The sequence below is a fragment of the Parus major genome, chromosome 10, assembly GCF_001522545.3.
Source record: "Parus major isolate Abel chromosome 10, Parus_major1.1, whole genome shotgun sequence".
Taxonomy (NCBI): domain Eukaryota; kingdom Metazoa; phylum Chordata; class Aves; order Passeriformes; family Paridae; genus Parus; species Parus major.
The window spans coordinates 4,843,512-4,864,717 of NC_031779.1; the positions used below are offsets into that span (position 1 = coordinate 4,843,512).

Consider the following 21,206-nt stretch of genomic DNA (forward strand, 5'->3'; position numbering starts at 1 on the left):
AAACTGTGGTCACTCTCACAAAACAAAACTTTCTCTTATTATTTATAAATCAGGAATGCTTACTGTGTTCCTTGTGCATGTAGTACTGACCTTTTAGCCACTCGAGTTAGAAATAAGAAATAAAAAAAATTAAATTGGAATGTCATGGCACCTTTGTCTGTGGCAAACAACTTCCAGATCTATTTTTCTCTACACTAAACTGCAAAGGCATTGTAGATTTGCTTCAAGTTTCAGTGGAGAAGTGTAATGCCATGGTGATTCTGTTCTGTACTAGGTTTCACTGCAGAATTAACTCCAAAACACCTGTAGACCAAATCTTCTTGCATGCTACATAAAAAATGTGTTGCTAATTATGTGGGTGGCATTTGTTAGTCTGCTTGTGAGTGTCAGGAACCGTATTGTATTGTTTTTAAAGTCTCTGAAGGTTGATAACAATCTGTCTTTAACTGTAAAATAGTAATCTGGTGTAATGATGGGAGAAATAAACTTCCCAGCTGACCTGACAGAAAAACACGTTCTTGTTGAACAGATATGAACAGAGTCAACAAGCCATAAAAGCATTTGGCTATCAAGAAATGATGCTGGTTTCAGTGACACTTAATAATAATAATATTTTAAAAACCATATTAATTAGGAACTAACATCATCTCAGTCCCAGTCTCACAGGTGAGGAGGAAGAAGAGGTAACCAGCTTGATTTCTTGCTCAGTCCTATCATGTCCTGGCCTGCAGCGTATGCTCTTTAAACAGTGCAGGATTGAGCAGCAAAAATTCTGAAGATTTGGTTTCTATAAACATAAGAAGGGAAAGCAACAACTCATAGTAACCCTAATTTATGTACTATCAGCTACAGCTACTCAAAACCAGCTAAAAATAGTTATACCCCTCCTTTTTAGTTCAATTTAAATATTTCAAAGTATTTATAATGTAAGTATGTCCTTCTTCCCTTTTTAATTGGCCTTCTTGTCTGTGGTTTTATTTATTTAAAGCTTTAATTTATATCTACAATTAAAGAAGATTTTTCCTAAGACTTCAAGGAAATATTTTTCTGTGGATATTGTATTTTAAAATAGAATAATATGTCTTATTAAGAGGTACTTCATTAGAAACTCTTCCAGGTGCTACAGACCTACCATCAAAGTATCACTAAGAGCTATTTCTTGTATAGCCATATATATATAACCATATATAACCATACAAAGATGACTAGAAGAGTTTCTCTTGGGGATAGTTGACCGCGTTTCCATTTTATTAGGAAAAGCTAGAGTTTCTGAAAAACTTTCTGCTGGACTCTAAGCATAAATATCTCTTTATCTTAGTATGTAAGATGAAACTGCTGTCTGCCCATTTGCATCTAGTCCCTAATGATCTTGTAGACGGGTATTAGCAGAAATAAGAGCTCTGTATGTTGTTCTTACCATTTATATTCAGTATCAGTTGTAATGGAAAGGGATCCAATTTGCATTTCTGTTGGATATAGTTTAAATTGTGGTTTATAGCTTGTCTTTAACAGTTTTGCTTCAGTTTCCATGTCTTCTGAAGGGGGAGATTAGAGTGTATGCTTCACTATATTAAAGACAAAAGACATGGTATAGAAACAAAGTTATTTTATATAGGCAAAATACCTAACAGACCAATGAAACTTGATTAGATACCTTATTCCACATTTTTTTTGGTCATATATATGTGTATTTACATATTTTTTGTTAGCTTCAGCACATCTGTGGTCCTCTAAAGAACTTCCTGCATTCAATGAGGTGTAGAAATGTGGGTAGGCTAAAGAAAAAAGTATGATGGATGAAGAAAACATCAAAGTATGTCAAGGAGATATACAGTAAATGCTGTGGAGGAAACCTCATTCCCCAAGCTGAGCATTTAGCAGATTTTCACTTATTTTATCTGCTAAATGTTATGAATTCTGTGTTTATATAATTTTCTACAAAATAGCTTTTTCCCATGAAAATTTGGAAGTATGCTGTTAGACTGGATTTATGTTATCAGACATAAGGGTGGTCAGGCCCTGGCACATATTACCCAAGGGACCTGTGGCTGCCCCATCCCTGGAAGTGTCCAAGGCAAGGTTGGATGGGACTTGGAGCAACCTGGCAGAGGGTTGGAACTGTAAGTCCTTTAAAAGACCCTTTCAACCCAAAATATTCTGTGATACCAGATCACTTACCCCACAATGGGAACCTCTCTACTTCTACAGTCGTGTTATGCTGACAGTCACCCACGTTGGTTTTGACAATACTACTTTAATTTTGTCCCCCCGTGTCTGTGGCTGGTCACAGAGAAGATACAACAGATTTTGCAGGCAGTGTCAGTCATATGCACACTTCCCTTCTCTCGCAGCCTGGAAATTTAAGGTCTTTGAATGACTTAGCGATCTCTGGGTTCCTGAACCTTGCATACTGGACTGCTTGCACACTGCTTGTTGTATTGTGTTGTTTTGCTCCCCATTGTATTGTGTTTAATGGTTTGCTCCCCTCTCCCCTCTGTTTTTGTTACAATGTGTTATCCCAGTTGTCACTTCTTCTATGTTCCCCCTAGCCCCCCTCCTCTGGGCCTTGTCTGTCACCTGGCTACTCCTCCCAGCTTCTGGAAAACTCAGGAAGAGTCGTTGAGTGATAAAGCAGGGACAGAGGAGGTCTCTCCCCAAACATCCTCATTTGTTCTCTCAAATGCCCCTCCAACCCTGTCACACTCCCCACTTCTTCCCTATTGATTTGTGGTCTGTCCCTCCCTTCATTCCTCCCCGTACTTAAACTGTTGATGCCCCTTGGCATCAACGAGCCTTGGGGGCTCTCTTGGAGCAGCACCCCTGAGGCTTGAAGTCCCTGTAGGGACAGAATAAACCTTGGGTTTCTGCCCTCCTTGAGAACCTGACTCCCACCTCCTCCGTCATTGTGACAATCTCTTCTGATAAGGGGGAAATCCCTAGCCGCTACTCCTGTTCAGGGGATTTGGAGGTGTCTCCCTGCAGGTCAGCGGTGTCTGGCTAGTCTGGATGGGTGGAGTAGTCACTCCAAAAGGGACACCACAACACCTGCTTTCTAATTTAAAAGGGAGATGTTCAGATAGCACATTGCAGTATTTGTTGCATCTCTTTGGTCTAGAGAATATTGTTTCTTGAATCTGTTCCTATCACTATTTTTGGAGATACTACCATTTCCATGAAGGCAGAATATAATGGCCCCCCAAAGCATACTTCACCTAAATCCAGCATCTCTGCATTTTCACACTTCATCTGGGACTTCGTTAAAAACATGATTGTTTTCCCATAATGGTGGCATAAAAGAAAATTTTGGTTGTAGGAAGAAAAGATGAAGAATGAGGAACATTCAGGCCTCAAAGGATATCCTCTTCTTGCACGTACCTGGCCAACCTTTCCTTGGCTAAGCCCTTCAGACTTTTGCTGGCATCTCTGGCTTTGCCTGACAGACAGACAACTGGCCAGTTCTGACGTGGTGCTGGAGCCAGCTAGCTCTCCCTCAGCTCCGTGACGGGAACACACCTCAGGAGCAGGATGAGCCGAGGTGCAGCTTAGAGCCGAGCTCTATGGCACTTCAGGCTGGTCAGGCACAGTGTGGCGGCAAGAATGAGGGGAGGTCTTTGTATGGGTTTAGTTGAATTTAATCGGCAAAGGACCCAGGGACAAAAGATGAAAGACACAAGCTGTGCAGCATCTTACATATGGGGAGGAGTAAGGAGCAGACACAGATCATTGACAAATAGGGACGACTTAGGGGAGGATTTTAAGGTGCAGCTTACAAAGCACAAACCAATGGGGAAGCTTAGGGGGCAGGAACAGTTTAACACAACCCAATGGGGTATCAAATATAATATGACCGACAGGGAGGATTCCAGAACAAAGGGTAGGTACTAAGTAAAACTGACAGGGAAGGATCTGGATAAAGGGGTAGGGTTACAGTGACTGATAAGGAAGGTACTGGAAAAAGGGGTTGGGATACAATGATTGATGGCAGTGAAGAGGAGGGTACAACTTGGAGCAAACCAACATCAAAAGGGGAAAACAGAAAAATTTATACAACAAACTTTGAGTTTATTAAACAAAAACACACCACCACACAGTTCCTTTGCAGTGACCATGTAAATGAGTCCCCAGCTCTGTGTCACCACTTGGCTAACTAGAGTCTTCAGATCACACTGCATTTCAATATCTTCCACTATATTCTTTGGCTACTTTTAGAGTATCTTCAGTCCTGAGAGCTCTAGAGCAGCCACCACCTGAGGGTTACATACTCACTAATTAATTTCCTTTGCAAGGCAAATGGACTAGAGCTTTCAGCAAAACTCTGCTAAACTGTTCTTTCTTTTACAGACAGAACTCTCATTGGCAGGGAATCACCTGTAGGACAATCTGTATAGACAGTCACATTGAGAAAAAGAAAAATATATGTCTTTCTGTAATTATGGGTCTTTTTTGAGTGTGTTATCCATACATTTCACAATTTATTTTTCTTTGCCACATTTAAAGAATGCTGGACTTTGCACTGCTGAAAAAACAAGGAACTGCTCTGCTCATGGGTTTTTTTGTTTTGTTTTGTTTTGGAGTGAAGTAATCTATCATGAACATAAAGAATTTCTGTAAGGAGAATAGAGAGTGAGAGGGGCAACTAAACAGAGTTCATTTTATGCAGGCTCAAAACAGTATTGGACAAAACTGTTCTGGTTTTTGCCTGTCATGGTTTGCCAAAAGGTAATAGCTCAATGCATTTAAAGCAGTAGGTCATATGTACCACTGTTGGGAACCTTTACAAATGTTTTATTCCTGTCCTTCGCATTGGCTGCAGAGGGAAATATTTTTCAAAGGCATGATGAGATTCTTTTGGGGGTATCAACAATATTCTAAACTGGTTTTGGTTCTATCAGAGAGCTGAATCTGGTTTTCTTCCCTATCAACCATCAACCCTCACTTGCTTATGATATGAAAATGCATATCTGCAAGACTGTCTTTGCATGCTACCAAATGTACTTTGGTTGTTGGTGCAAAATGCATTACATTGTTTACAGTTGGTGTTTCTTACTGATTTAGGGTTGCTGTATCTTTTACTGGTTGCACATCGTCAGTAGTAGACTGATTTCAGGTGAGAATTCTTGGTGTTTCTAGATAAGGAGGCCTCTTTTGCATAGGGACAGGTTCACCTGTGATTTTTTTTCCCTTCTATCCCACGTATTTTGTTCTTAGTCTTGCATATTTCTGGTTTTGTCGTAGTAAAGTGAAAAAAATCGAGTGCTTAGTTCTAGAAGTGTACTCCTTATTCCATTTCCTTTTCAAATCTTATGTTATTGGAAGAGTAACAGTGAAAAGCTGCTTTGGCGTTGGGAAGGTAGATTTAACCGAGTGAGACAGAACACACCTGTGTGCATACTGGAATAGCTGGAACCAGGTTAGTTGAGAAGTTACTGTAGCCTGAAATAGACTTTCATGTCGAAATAAAAGGCACACCGAAAGCAGTAACTTACTGTAACGTACCCCACTTTGAGTGGGCGAAAGGGGGCATGATGATTTCCAGAACGAGGATGGAAACGGAAAGGAAGCAACGCTTCCCATCTCCCCCTGCCGCGGGACATCGCGGGGCGGAGGAGCGCTCGTGGTGCAGGGGCGGCTGGGGGCCGTTCCCGGCCGTTCTTTGCCGCCGGCATCGTCCAGGAGAGCCGAGGCCACGGTCATCCAGCGCCGTCGAGGGAAGGGGGAAGGAAGGGGGAAGGAAGGCGGCGGCCCCGCGGGCGGCCCCGGGCAGGGCTGTGCCGGGGGCTCGGCGCTGCTGCCGCGGGGGCGGAGCGGGGCGGAGCGCGGCTCCCCGGGCCGCTGCGGGCAGCCAGGGGAGGGAGGGCCCTGCGGCCGGTGACTTCATGGGAAGGAGGCGGTGGCGGCGGGAGGTGGGTCTCGCTTTCCGTCTCCTGGTGCCGTCTGTAGGGCGGGCGAGAGGCGGCCGCTACGCCGGGCAGCGCGGGCGGGGGGACAGCGGTGACGGAAAGCGGCAGCTGGGGGGGGGACGGCAGTGCTGGGTCGACTCCCTCCCCCCCTTCCCCCTCCCGGCCGGAGGAAGATGGAACTCCGCTAGTGAGGGCTTGCGGGAGGAGCAGCGGGAGCAGGTAAGAGCTGCTACTCCTCCTCCCGCGCCCGGGCTGCGAGCGGCGGGCGGGCGGGCCGGTGTCATCGGCGCAGGTGGCACAGGTGGGCCCGGCCCTGCCGCGTCCTTGCCCGCAGGCTGCCCGCGCCGCCCCGGCCGCAGAAGTTCCCGCTGTGCGGAGCTGCGGGCGGACAGCCTGAGGGCAGCGCCCTCGGCCGCAGCCCGTCAGGGCAAAGCCGGGCGCTCAGAAGCGCCTCCCGCCCCGTGCCTCGGCTTGGCGTGGCGGGGATGCGGGTAGGGCTGCCGGCTCTGCCCCCGCCCCGTCTCCCCCGGCTCATTGATGAGCTCCGGGAAGGGCTTCTGCATTGCAGACTCGATTCGCTCCTGCATTCGCGGCTTCAGCCTGTACAAGGAGCCTGTTCCCTGGCCGGCTGGTTCGGTGCTGCTTGGGCAAGAGGCCGATTCAGGCAGTTAGTATATCCTTCTGTGTTTCTTGGACCATGTCAGGACATTTGCGGGGAGATTGACCTCATTTGATAACTATTAGATGTACATGTGATATTTGTTCTTCTGAAACAGCTACAAAAGGATGTCTGCCTGGATTTGTATGAATAATGCTTATTAAGAGTTTGCAGGCTGCAATATAGTGCAGCAAGATATAATGTGCATATAAAACATAATGCAGTGAGGCACACGACCTTACATAATCTAAATTTAAAAAGCTCACTACCCCTACGCTCACCCTGGAGCTTGTAGGAATATGTCTGTTCTGAGCGCTTTCTGGAGATTTGTTCGGTACCTGTCTGACATAAAGATGCAGCGTGCCCTATGAGCCAGTGCTGAAAATAAAAGAATAAATTGTTGACTACTTTTGCTGTAGTTCTGTCACAGTAAGTTCCTCGTTGCTGGTCAGTGTCTCTCACACACACTGATATTCATGCCTACATGGGCATACACAGCTCCCACAGCCAGAGGGAATGGTCTCTTCTGTTGTCCCTTGGAGGTGCCTTTAAATTGACAGGCTAAAACACTGTCATATTTTAATAAACTCTTGAGGCTTCTCTCCCTAGATCTGAATAATGCTGCATTTCCTAGCATATGGATATAAATTTAATGTAAACAGAGAGAAACCTTTCAGACTTTTCATTTGACCTTCACCATCTCAGACAAATACTCAAAACTGATGATCAGGGAAAAAGTATTTTGGAAAGGCCTGGTTTAAAATATGTTGCTGGATGCAATGTATGCAATTCATACCATATCTAGGATGACACACAGCCAATGTTCTGAGCTCTGTATCAAAGGGAACTAATGTCTGATAAATTTGGCCCACATTTTATTTTAATTCAGTCCTTACAGATGACATTGACTTTAATAAAGGTTGCTATGGCACAGATTTAAAGAAAATTGTATTAAGCTTCTGGAATTGAAAATGCTGTTGATAGGAAAAGTGTTGTTTTGTTATTTACAATCTGTTATTAAAATATGAGTGTGTTAGCTGTTGAGGCTGGATCTGGCTCTGTTTTCTGCTTGTTGGTGTGAATTGACTAAATGGTCTCCTTTCTATGGATGGAGGCCAGATTTTTCCCTGGTATGACTGTGCTGCTCACACAGGGGCAAGCTAGACTTTTCCCATTTGAATCTGGAATATAGATGAATATCAGTGCCTAGCAGCCTCTGGAACACTTTCTATTAGAAGGCTGTATGCTTTTGCTAAAGCTGTAACATTGGTACGGAGTACAGAGTCTCTGTGGGCTGTTTGTGCCCACACAGCAGCAATCGTGCTATGACATGGGGTAGCCATGACACCTTTGTGAGTCTGGCTCTTTTGTGATACTACATTTTCATGTCTCTAGTTTTTACAAGAAACTCAGTCATGTTCAGGACAGCTTAATTCAGGTATAATGTAACAACTGATAAGGGAATGAGGCCAGGTAGGGGTCAGGTCTTATAGAGTTATATTTTTGTGGATAGTGTAAAAGTAACTGATTGCTTAACCATAATGCATCTGTTTTTGGGAAAGGTTGGTTTTTGGTTTGGGGTTTTTTTGCGAATGGATTCTGGAAGATTTTAGTCTTGGTTTAATCAATACAAATTCATGTAATGGTGATGGTGGCTGGATGTTACAGGCTCCAAGGAAGCGTGTAATGAGCAGGTAGAAAGGTACTTAGTCCTTCCCTAGTTAGCCTAACTCTGCATCTTTCACTTCCCTGCATCTCTCTTATTGTCATGTTGGCAGGCTCAGCAGAAAGGCCATCCAGTGAATGGGACTCCAGGTAAGGAATTTTATAGAGCTGTACACATGCAGGCTGTGAGCACTGACTGATATTAACCGGTACAACCATTATGCTCATTGTTGCCATAGTTGCCCTTCATGTTACTTATTTAAAGATTAGGGAATCTATGCTTTAACCAGTACTGTACATAGAACATCTAATTTAAATTAAAACTGTATGTTTTAAATATAATCCCTGTGGTGTTTTCAGATCATTTAGAGTCTTGTATGAGTTCATTGGTATTGCATCTGTGTTATTTGGGGGGGAAAGAGTGTTTTTATTAAATTGGTTATATACTGAATAAACTCTAGAATTTAAAAAATGTGTATATCATTGTGCTATTTTGTCTGTTATTGCCTTTAGGCAGAGTAATCCTCTGTAGTCTTCATGGGAGGAGAGGAACACTGGCAAGGCATAATTATATGTTGAGTTATACAGGAGAGGAAGTTGGACCTGAGAGAAGGAAAGGACTAAGGGAACTAGCAGAACGTTTGTTTTCAGACAGTCTACATCTCATATCTTGCAGTTTTTAGTGAAGTCTCCTTATGTTTAATATTTTCAGCATTTCAAAAACATAATGAAATCTGAAGCTTCTTTTGACTCTAATTTCGTAAGATATCTTGGGATTCATATTAAGCAAAAATTAAACATAAACTTTTAATTAAGGAAATGGTAAGCTTAAAATACCAGGTGCAGCTGTTATTAAATTGAGGACTGAAAATAGAAAATACTTTGTTGTTGTTGTTGAAGATTTGTATTTTACTGGTTTGTTTATCATTCATATGATTATACAAGCATTCATAGATTTTTAGATTAAAGCATGGAGCTAAATGGTATGTTGACTTTCTAAAAAAAATTAATTAGGTTGCCCTAATGAAAAAAGTGGGAGATCAACCTGTCTGCTTAGACGGTTTGAAAATTCAGCTGTATAGACTTACACAAAAGTAGTTTACGAGGTGTGGTCAAAATATTGCATGGATATTATATTACATTTTCCTGTATTTCTTTATCACTGTTTTCCTAAAGCAAAGCATGACACAAAACAGAGAAGTTGAGTAAGATGGCAGGACTGTTCTCAAATCCTAGATGGTAATTGACTGGTTTTATTTTAAGGGCAGATTAATTAGTATATACATGTAAATGTAATAGAACAACACTATCTGTCAAATATTTTCCAGAGTTTTTTTTGTTGTCCTTCCCCAACTACTGACCCAGGGGAAGAAAACATGTAAATCTGACAAGCATGGAGGTACTGGAGATATGAAAGCCTTGACTTAATGTTCTGTGTTCATATGGTTCACCTAACATCACTGTTTGTGATTATTTGAGTTTAAGTAGTTTAAAAAGACAAAGCTAATTGTGATGTATTTCAAGTCTCATTCTCAGTTTACTTAAGTTTCTTGTTCTTCTGTTTGAGGTTGGTGTTGTCTATTTTAGGATTCTGTTATACCAGTGATTTTTAGCCATAGTGCTTTGCTGTTGTGTTTTACTGTGGATTATCAGCATCTGTATTTATTTAATATCTCTTGGATGGACCCTTTAAAAAGCTTTAGCCTTGAAATAGAGAGTTTGTTCAGCTTGCTTACTAGCTTTTATTATAAGAGTTTATAAATTTATTTATTTAGAGTATCTCAGCCTTTTGAAATACACTTTCAGTAAAAAAATCCCCCAGAAATCTTGGGACAAAAGTATGAATTTGCTCTATGTTAGTTTGAAAATGTATTTTCTTATGTATTTTATAGATGACATGAAGGATTTCTGTTGCTAGAAGTATTTCTCAATACTTGCAGGGCATTTTTCAGACTGAGTATATTTGCAAATGCTTCATGATATATTTAGTAAGATTAGAATGCTTTCCGTTGTACACTGGAAATTCTTTTGGTCAGAACCCTGAGTTTTGCTGCTCTCTGCTCATGATTTCGGTCTTGTATGCAATGTATCAATTTAGCCTCTACACAGAACAAAGTATGGAGGTTTTTTACAAAGGGTAAAGTAGCTATTTTTATCTGTCAGTGTTTTGCAGATGCTCAGTTCTCTATGGTGATTTTTTTTTCACTTGCACATTCTCTTAGGACCTGCTGAGTAATCATTTGCATTGAGTAGTTAATCAAAGAAGGGGCAAAACCCATGTAGAAACTGAGCAAGCTGTGGAAGAATTTTGATTCTCATTTTGGTCACAATGGTTATATTTCCACTATTGTTTTCAGAATTAGAGTAAGGAACACTGAGAACTTGTTCTTTAATTAGATGCTTGAAATATCACGTTTCTAATCCTGATGTCTGCTGACATTAGTGGCCTCTGTCCTATGGAAATGTACAAAGTGGTTACTGCTGTGTGTGACCAGGAGATGTAATACTGTGATGTTATCAGAAATGTGTTCAAATGCCTTTGATTAAAATGGCTAGCTGCCATGGTGATAGTGCCATAGAAACTGGTAAAATAATCAGTGCCTATTAGGAAATCTGAATGAAAAATTCTCCTCTAGTTTTCTGTCTTTTATGTTTCAGCACCTAAAAAGGAATGAAACTCTGCTGATGTTATATTTCTGATTGAAAAGCATACTGAATTTATTCCTTTGTATTACACAGCAGACTGGGCTCAGGTTGTTGTATTGGTACTGCTGAGACATTGAATGCATGAGTGACTGACAATTCAGTCATCCCACAGATGACTTCTAGTCCCAAGAACAAGGGCACTGGGGTAGGAGACCTTTCTTATAGAGCTGATATTTGTTAAGTCACTTTACTTTTTCCATTGTATTTACTTTCTAAATATTACAATAAGTATAATTTCCTTCAAAAGTACTCTTCAAGCAATGAAGGGCCGTGGGTGTGTCCCGCAGCCAGTGTCTATATGGACACAACATAGTAGTGAAAGAACTTTAATTTGGGAGCCTGACTTTTTAAAGGGTTTTGTTTGTCTCAAACTACCCAAATCTTGAGTACAAGAATGCCAAAAAACATAATATAGCACTAATTTCTTTACTGGCTTAGCTTTTCTCATATGTTTTGAGACCTATTGCAACAAGAAACCAAGTGGAAGAAACAGTGCCTAGCTTACATTGCTCTGTCTCTGGTTGGAATGAGTCATTTCACTATTACTGATTAGTGACTCTGTAGGGTACCTACACCCTGTAGGAAATTGCTAAGCAAGGACATGGGGAGATAAACCCAGATGTATCTGTCTAGCTATATACTGATTAAATTTCTGTGCAAACACTTAGATTGCCTGCAAACTTTCTGAGGTAGTTCAAAGGAGCTTTTATCCTGTGTCAAATAGTTTTCCCTCTTAGCACTGAGATCAGTGGAAAGGACAATTGCTTGATGGTGGTGAACTTGAGTTTATTACCTAGATTCACCCTGTACCAAGCAGCAGACAGTAGAATTACACACAGACTATCGAGCTGTACACTTAGATGCAGAGATGATAACACACTTTAATCAGAATAACATACTTACCTGAGAAGCGGACCCAGACCAAAGCATTGCAGATGGATTTGTCAGGAACAATTTCAGATCTGCCATCTCTTAACATCTGCCCATGTCTTACCTGAGAATATTTAGTATCCCAGTAGCTTCTATTTTAGGTCTTAGAGCTGTTACATTGTCAATTCTCATGAAGAGGAGGACATACAGGTGTATTAAATAACATTATGGTAATGAGAGGATTGTTTTAGTGTAAATAAAATATTAATTTAGCAAACTATAATTAAGTGTAAAGCAACTAAATCACCCCCATGTCCCTGTAAATAACTCTTTGCATCTTTGTCTCTGGAATAGTACAAGTGGTTAAAGGAAAGGCAGAGTATAAAGGGAAGGCAGATTATGTAATTTCATCAGAAAAAATGACAGAATATACAACCTGTAGATAAAGTTCACATGTGGGAAAGATTCAGAGAGTACGGTGTGTTCATGTGTTCTGCCAAGTACAGCTGAGTTAAGAGCTGGCAACAAGCTTTCCTTCAGAACAAATTAACAGAAGTAATGTGTGGAGAAAGCCGCAAGGATAAGGTTAAATAAAATCAGGTTGATACACTGTTTTCACTTTGCTAAATTGAAGCTGTTTGCTGGTAAGAAATTGCCATTGAAAAGTAGTATCCTTTGTCATTAGCCTTGAGCACCACGCATTTACAAGAAGGGGATTAAAATTGGAGATTGTGAAGTCAACTTGAAAATTCAGAATTTAAATGAAAGATCACGACAGCTGAAATGGTTTATATTAATGTTGGTGTTTCATGTTTGGTTTTTCAACAGTCATAAAAAGCAAGGTTCACAATACTATGGGAAGACATGCCAGTGTTAAGTTGTGTAGGGTGGCATTTCCAGGTTTTAGTGACAGCTTTCCACAGATATTTGAGGCCCTATGAGCTACTTTCACAGTTTCTTATCATGTATAGTTTTGATATCTCAGGAGGCAGGCAAAAAAGATCAGCTACTCTACTGCTGGACTTTTTTGCAGTGTCCCTTCTGTATTGAAAGAAGACCTGTGTGGAGGAATGAATTTTTGAATCTTGAAGTTGGGAATGTCTTAGGGATTGTCTTGTCAGGCTGATGAGAGCTGCAGAAGCCAAGTGTTTCTTAGCAATAGACAATTTATTCTTTCAGACTTCTTTATATAAATGCATGTGAACCTCAGATATATAGAACTCACATCTATGTTCATAATTGAAGTTTTCTTAGATGTTTGTATTGTGGTTCAGTTCACTGCTCAATACTTCAAGACAGAGTTTCAAATAAAGTAGGAAAACTTTTTTACTTCAAAAAAGTTACTCAAGAGTAATCCTCCTTTTCTGAAAGGCACCCAGAAGTACTTTGCTGGTTTGCTCTTTCTCTCAATGTGTAGTCACACTTGTATGTCTCTGCTCTGGCATTCCAACCTGAGCATGCTTAATAGATAAGGACTGAATAACAGCTTTGGGCAAGAAATACAAAGATAGATCTTCATGAGTGTATAGTCAGGCTGTAAATGCTCAAAGCAGAATTTAATCAGGATTATTAAAAGGATGTCTTTTCTTGATCACAATAAGAGGAAACAAAAGGTTGTGAAAAAATGTTATATGAAGGTTCTCATGAAGAAACCCCAAGTAGAGATCTGTAGTGTCTCCTGGGCAACACAGTTTACATTTTTATAATTCTGCATTGTTCAAAATTTCTTCTGACATTGACAGATAAAAGCCTGTGCAGAAGAAAGAACAGCATCATAAATCTAGAGCTGTGTTGGTTGTAACAATAATGATTACATTGTCTCTCTCTGGGCTCATCATCTTTGTAACAGGAGATACCTGTTTCCTGTCTATTCACCCATCCTAAACACTGTTCTCAGTTCCTCTGTCTTTCAGAGGGAAAATCTCTGTGATTGGCAGAGGAGGATGTGTCAAACAGTGGCTAGTAGTTAGAAATTGAATCTCAATACTTGTGATTGGGAGAATTAATAAGAATTTTGTAGTAGGGTCCAAGTCTAGTCAAACTCGTTTTGTGGTTAAAAATACGTGCAACAAACTACTAATTACTTATTACACATGAGGTAATCTTTAAAACAAGCCTGTGGCACTCACTGGCACATGCTCCTCACTGCTGTGATGCATTGCTCATGAGGCTTGGTAGCACTCTTGACTTCAAAAAGATGACGTTCTCGTGTCTGCAGATAAGCATTATGTTCTTACACTGAAAAACCTGATGCATGTGCTTCCAGCTGAGGTGCTGCTGGCTGCTCCCCCTCAGTGCTAATGCAGATCAGGTGCTTGATATGAGCACACAAGGCTGCAAAGTGTAGACCTCAATTAGCACGGAAATATAAGTCATTATCTTCTGCTACCACCAGAGATGAATACTCGCTCAGCCTGAAGTAGCTCAGGTCTAAATGCCTGGAGCTGATGACACGTTTGCATCTAGCTGATGATCTCCTGACTTTCTTTGATGTAGAATTTGAGAAACAGAGCTGTTATAATTTTCCTTCCTTCAGTTTTGTCTCCTAAAATATGCTTTACATGAGAAATGGCCCCTTCAAGAGCTATTCAGTTGTTAGGTTTCATTCCACATGCCTCTTATATTTAAGATAAAATATTTTCCTATCCAGTATAAATAGAGAGATATGTACTCATGAGAGAAGGTATATCCAAAACCTTTTGGTTGTCATTGAATGTATCTTTACAGAAAGAAACATGGGAAATATCCTTCTTTGTATTTCATAATGAAGTTTACTTCCATAAAAAGTTGCTTTATTTTTGTGAGGTAATGACTTGGAGAGCGCATAATTTTACTGTACATTTTGGGTAGAAATAGTCCCATGACTGGCTTTACCCTAATTATTTTCTCATAGAGGTTATAGTAACATGTGTATGTATGTTTTCTCTGCACAATTTTATTTCTGTGGGTCTGAGACTTAGCAATGGAGGAGAAAATGGTTCTGTAACAAATTCCTTGAGAGTCAAGCTGCCATGGTCCTTAGGAATTGGAGAAAAAGAGGTTTGGGGCTTTAAAAATGCAAAATCCATCCACCTCCTCCAGGCCACAGAAATGGGCCTTCTCTCCTAGTAGAATAAGGACAGAAAATAGCCTTTGAGTTGTGGAGTTCTGAGTATCTCTGGCAGAAGATTTCCTCAGAGGGAATCACTGTGGCAGCAAAATGCATTTTGAGCTGAAATACTAAAAGAGTGGATGGACAACAAGTGAATTTAGTTCACTGCTATTACCATTACTCTGTTCAAACCCATAAAGCTGTCTTTGACTGTCAGAGACCTGCCCAGATATTTTAAAACATGTCTCATGACTAATATCTATGAAAAAAAAATCTATTTTGAGCTGTTTGAAACGATGCCATGTCAGTATATTCACTTTTAAAGTGGGGCGAAATGTAACTGTATAAAATAGTTTGCCACATAGGTGTGATTTCTGGTGATATTTTATCTCCAAGCCATATCTTTCTTGGATATAGCTATGGAAAAGACATTGTGTTTAGGGAGAGGAAGAAAATAGATTTTCATGAAACCTGTAACTTCATCGCTATTGTGTATTTTGTGGTCTAAGAGCAGCTAATTTTAAAAGTGATTCAAGGCAGTAGAGTAAAATCCTAAGATATAGATGCAAAAATGCCTAGTAAGTCAAACTCTAATTATAGTATCTTGTGGTTATCTTATTTGTTTTTATTGCTATACTGTGATAAATTTAACCTGGTGTTAATTGTAGTTTTGTAACTTGAGATGAGCGCTGCAGACAAGGGTTCACCAAGTGTTGTGAAGGTGGAAACGCCAATGCGGAACTTCCCTGTCTACACAGCTGTTTATGCAAAATGTGACCTTTCTTTGATCTTCTAGCTGAAGTTACAAAGCAAATGAAAGACAGTAGCTGCAGATATAAAACTGTAGGTACACAATTGTAAGGGGCTTCCACTACCTTTGAAAGAAAAGGTTGTGGAAAAGGTAGTTGAAGATTTACAGATATGTTCTAGAAGCATGAGTTATTGTCAAATAGCAAAAATATTTGCTGAAAATCTGTAGAAATCTTTAAACCATGTAAATTTTTTTTTTTTGAAGTAGGGAATTAGCTAATCCTCCGGTAATTTGCCAGAGAAGTCATGTGGCGGTTTTTTTGGTTAGTTGGTTGGTTGGGTTTTATCATTTTAATTTTTAGAAATCCCTAAGCAGCCAGGTAAGAAAAAGCTTATGGCCTGTTTAATTAAATATGTGGATGGAGAGAACTGCTAATAATATGCAGTTCTCCTGTGTTGTTTCTTCACGTTCCCACTGTTTGCTTGGCTGGAATGTAGTGGTGTTACATATCTGTAGATCTAACAGCTCTTCTTCAAGCCTTGCACTGTAAAATTGGGTCAGTGCATATAATGCATGTTAAATAAGGCAACAGAGTTTGTTGTATTTACAGAAAAAGTTAGCAGCAGGATCTCACAGTATTTACAGGAAGCATATTTTGCTTAAGAATAAGCACATTCCCTTTAAATACATTACTAGCTATTCATAAAGTGCATTCTTCTGGAATCTTCCTTGGTGTGTAAATGGCTCAGGATTCGATAAAGTTAACCAAATGTAGCAAAAAGCAGACTATAGCTCTAAGATCCAGTGGTTTGATAGATCTTTTGTTAGTGTTTTGCAATAGCACATTTAAGTTTTGTGTGTGAATAGTTGAGATAAATCTGGGGTTTTTTTCAGAGACCGATTAAAATAAATGATTTTATGTCAGTAGCCATACAGAGAAAATTGTTTTAAAAGTTTCCAGTGTTCCTTGCCTCAGTTGAAGACCTGACTACAGGTCCTTAAGAGATCATATGACTTCATTTAAAGGGATTTAAGCTTCTTATATGAACTTTTAAAAAAGTGTATTATTGTCCTGATGATTGAACTTCCAGATAAAGTTGTAACTTTATTAATAGCCAAGCTGTAAAATCCCAGCTCAAAACAGTGATTCTATATCTGAAAAAGTACAGTTGAACCTAAGTCCCAAACCCTTCCATGTTGTCTCTTCTTCAGTACTGTGCAAAAAAAACCGTTTCCTTGGCTCTTAGATATGGCTGTTTGAAACTGAACCTGCAGGTATGTAGTCTTTGGGAAGCTGTGGCAAATACTCCCACAATCCCTTCCAACCTTTCCCTTTCTGGGATCCTCTAGAACTGCGCTCAATCCATGTTGTCCTATGAATCCCATGCTTGTCAATCATTTGGCTTATACTGCTTTGTGAATAATGATTAAATGATCAATGAATTTGATCAAATTGATCAAAGAAACAAAGTTTCTAAAATATTAATTTTCAATACCTCTTAACCCCTCCAATTGAAATGCCTAAACAATAGGCAAATTGTTACTACTACTATCAAAATCTGCCTTAATATTAAGGGGACTAGGGCTTAGAAGTTATCTGTTTTATTTCAAAATGTAGTTTCTATATATCAATGGGTAAATTCTTCAGACATTTTGTATTTGTTGTGGGGATTTAGTATTTTGATGGAGAGATGTCTAGGATGTGACAGTTTTCTGAGGCTGGTGGGACATTTATGAAGTTTTATGGTCTGATCTCCTGGAATAAGTCTAGCTGTAGCACTCAGTGATGGAATTTCTTCTTAAAATTCTATAGGTCTTGTTGAACTATAGCACCCTTTTAAAAAATACTCCCTCTCCTGACTTATAGACTCTTAATACATTAGATGAATACCATGAATCTATAAAAAGTAGCAGCCTTGGACACACAGGTTGTGCCTTTGTTGTTCAAAGAAGGCCTTTTGTCACCTATCTTGTGACTAAGAGTGATGTTGAATTAAGTTTAATTCAACTTAAAGAAGGTTTAAAACAACTAAAAGAAAAGAATTTCCTTTTTTATAGTAGCTAAGCTGGTGTTTCAATTAAGCAGTAAGTGTATGTGGGTTTTAGAATTGTCATGACTTAAAACATACAAAACAAGCATCCTGTATTTGTAAAAGTGATCACAGAGTGTGAAATGTTCTTTGCTAGGACATGCTTTCTATCTGCTTGCATTTTATAAATTTATCCTATGGTGAAAAGCTCCTGTTGGCTTTGCTGAGACCATGTGTAACTTCAGGGGCTGTATGCAAAGTCAGGCTGCAGAGTCAAGGCCAGCATGGAGAAGCTGCTACTGCCACTGCACATGTTGGCACTTACAGTATTTTATATGTCCAGAATAGTCCAGTGCCCAGGGTAGCAAGTGTTTGGGGGAAAAAAACTCTTCTTTGCAGAATAAGCTAAGACAGCTGTTAAATTTCATGCTTAGCTGCAGAGCTCATATGTGATCACTGAAGATGAGTATCTGCCTTAAATAAAGGAGCAGGTCATTAATCTTTTGAGAGCTGTTCATGCAGTCTTTGCAAATATAGAGGCCTTGGGGATAACTTCAGCAGCAGAGCCTGCTAGCTCTTGTGTGTCAGGATGGTGTTAATTGGAAGAGAATTAGAGTAAACTTGCATGCTTTCTAGCTGAATTGTCACCAATCTGTTTAAAATATTTTAGTTGGCTTTCTCAGATCTTTACTGTTAATGAAATTACTTCAAGATTTTTTGCATCTAAAAAGATGCAATAACAGTGCCAGAAATGAAATTAATATGCCATGGGACCTTTCCTAATGAAATTAATATGGAATTTATAACCTTTTTAAAGAGGCTTTTCACCACTTGCAGCATAAAATGAACTCCCAGGAGTATAAGATGTCTTTCTTTGTTCAAGCTTTTATTCTCCTGCCTGCTTCTTTCCATGATACATGAAATAGAAATCTTGAAATACAAATTAATTCTTTGACATCCTTCAATGGATTCCTAATTTTTTTATTATTAATCATAAACTTCAATTTTAGATTAGTAGGGGTTTTTTTTATCTGTTAGGCTGTGTTTTTCCATGAGGTAGTGGCAACTATCAGTATAAAATTAACTTTTCTTTGATTTGGGGGAGTTAGATGGATATATTTTTTTTCTTTTACTGTTTATGTTTTTATTTTGTAAATGGTGAATCAAATGTGCTTAAACATCAGTAAACAGGTAGTAGCATTCCTAAGGTAAGCCACAGCTTGCTGAGGAGAACTAAGAGGAAACTGAGCATTGCTGCTGTCAAAGGTGAGGCAGAGCTAAAACCAGCATGAAGTGGGTTTATTGTAGAACCACCAAGAATTAGGCTTTTGTCACATTGGTCCTATTTGGGATCTCATCCACCTGCTCTGCTGCCAGCACTACGTTCAGAGGGTTTTCACTTCCCAGCAGGTTGAGCACTGCTAGGGTTGGGAAGGTTGGGTAGAAAGTTACATTGATTTGTGCTGTTCCTCTCCTTGAAGTTACCAGTCTTGGAAAACATTGGCCAGGATTCCTGGGCATCCCCTGGCATTCATCTCTATAAATCTCTTATCTCTAGGATTTTCTCATTTCCAGTCATGATCTTTGCTGCCTTCTTTCCTTGGCCTCTTCTTCATTCTGAAACTGCTACTGCTTTCAGGGAACTCTTATTTTCAACACTTCAACTCCTGTTTTTTTCCCCAGTTGAAATAGTCAGTATGCAGAAACACAATATGTAAGCAGCCTTTTTAATTACATGTTCTGCCTCTGTGCTAGCTGGAGGACTCAGGGTGTGACCGTTCTGTTTAGTCCAGGTGACATCAAAGTTTACAAGCTGCCTGTACAGATTGCAGGGAGCAAGTACCAGTCTTCTGCCTGAGGGTTCAGAATCCAGCTTCACTCACCACAGACCCACACACATCCCCACTGCTCTGCTGCCTGCTAGCATTTGCAATTGAGCTGTTCTTTTCACTGAAGTACTTATGCCAAAAGCTATGTTTGCTGCCTGTAGGAAAACATTCACCTTGTCATAATCTCTGATCTTCACTAACGTGGGTATCTTGCCTTTGCAGCATACTTTCACACAGAATTTCTAAGTTTACTTGGTTCGAAAGGAATCCAAATGTGGATTGGTGCTAGAACAGGAGGGACAGCATATGACTGTCATTTTGCACCTTACATGACAATTTCAATGTTTACTCCATGTGAAGACTTTACATAATGTGAGATCTTTCACATGCTGCAGTACTTGGCATGATAAGTTTCAGGTAGTGTTGTAGTCCTTTAATGATGCAGAAGATTTCCCTTTTGACTGTGAGTGTAGAAACATACAGGTAAAATTTAAAAAAATTAAGGCAACTTCATAGTAGCAAGAAAATATCTTTGTTCTTATTGCAAATTTTGATTATTTCTTTATATCTTTTCATCTGGCTTTGTGTTGATGGCATTTTTCATGTGCTCCTACATGGTTAATGTGAGGGTGTTTGTGGAAGGGTCACATTTCCCCTCACTTTTCAGAGTTGGGAGTCCAGCTGGATGCTCTCTCATGCCTGGAGGCAGCTGACCCCAGAAACAGAAAGTGTTTGGGTTAGTCGAGGTTCAAAACTTTGTCCATCACTTGTACATCTCACTGCTGACTGTCCAAAATTTTTTTTTGGTTATGAAGGTGCTTATAAATTTGAAAGAATTGTTAATGGGCTTCCTCAAATTGCATTGTAGAAGCAGCAGAGCACTTTCTCTGGCTGTTATTTTTATGCTTCAGGATAAGTTGGGGAGAAAGCATTTGGAATATGAAGAACAGCTTCAGGGATGAGGAAACTTGTTATTTTCTCATGCCATAGGCCTTTCAAGGAGCTGATACTCATCCCATGTTCCTTCCTTGTAGCGTTTCTGTAGCTTTTGGTTCTGCTGATCCGTTTTAATCAGCGGGTTATCAGCATGTCCAGAGTTCCCACGAGAAAACAATATGGAGTCTGAGTGTTTCTTCTGTTGGTTATCATCCTTTCTGCTACTGAGTATCAAATATAATGGCAAGGTTTCAGCCAGCTCCAAGAGCAGTGCTGCTGACTGAAGCCAAAGGAATAGTAGCAAAATGTGTGTGTGCCACAGTTCTAATCAAAAGCACTTCTTCTGTTTAACTTGGAAGGAAATGACAAAGTACTTCTTGGGCAGTTTGCTCTACTTCTGTGGCAGAACTGAAAGAGATCTCTTAATAGTTTTAAAATTAATTTAATCAATTAGAGAAAAGCGGTCAGGAGCACTTGGGGATGTAAAACATCAACCTTTATGCAAAGATAAAACACATTCTAGATGGTAAGCCTTCCCTGTATTTTTGGTGGAGAAGTTTACTAACGAGGGTAAAAATACACTGTTAAGGTGGAATAAATATTTATCCATATGTGTGTATGTGCATATGTGAGCATATACTTCTAGAACAGGATAGTTTCTGTTGCTGCTGGTCAGAAAGCTTTTTCCATAGGCCCTTCTTTTCTCTTTCACCTGTCTGTCCTAGGCTTGCAGCAGGGAGTGTGGAGGGATGGAGTGTGTAGTGGAGCTC

General features: G+C 39.8%; 1 protein-coding gene across 2 annotated transcripts in view; it reads left to right on the forward strand.

The window, feature by feature from the left end:
• Window positions 1-5,945: 5,945 nt before the first annotated feature.
• OTUD7A (OTU deubiquitinase 7A) overlaps window positions 5,946-21,206 on the forward strand; it is a 106,839-nt gene continuing 91,578 nt past the window's right edge. For both annotated transcript variants that reach the window (XM_015639085.1, XM_015639087.1), the window contains exon 1: window positions 5,946-6,119. The gene's annotated coding sequence lies outside the window, so the exon portion shown is untranslated. The remainder of the gene's footprint in view (window positions 6,120-21,206) is intronic.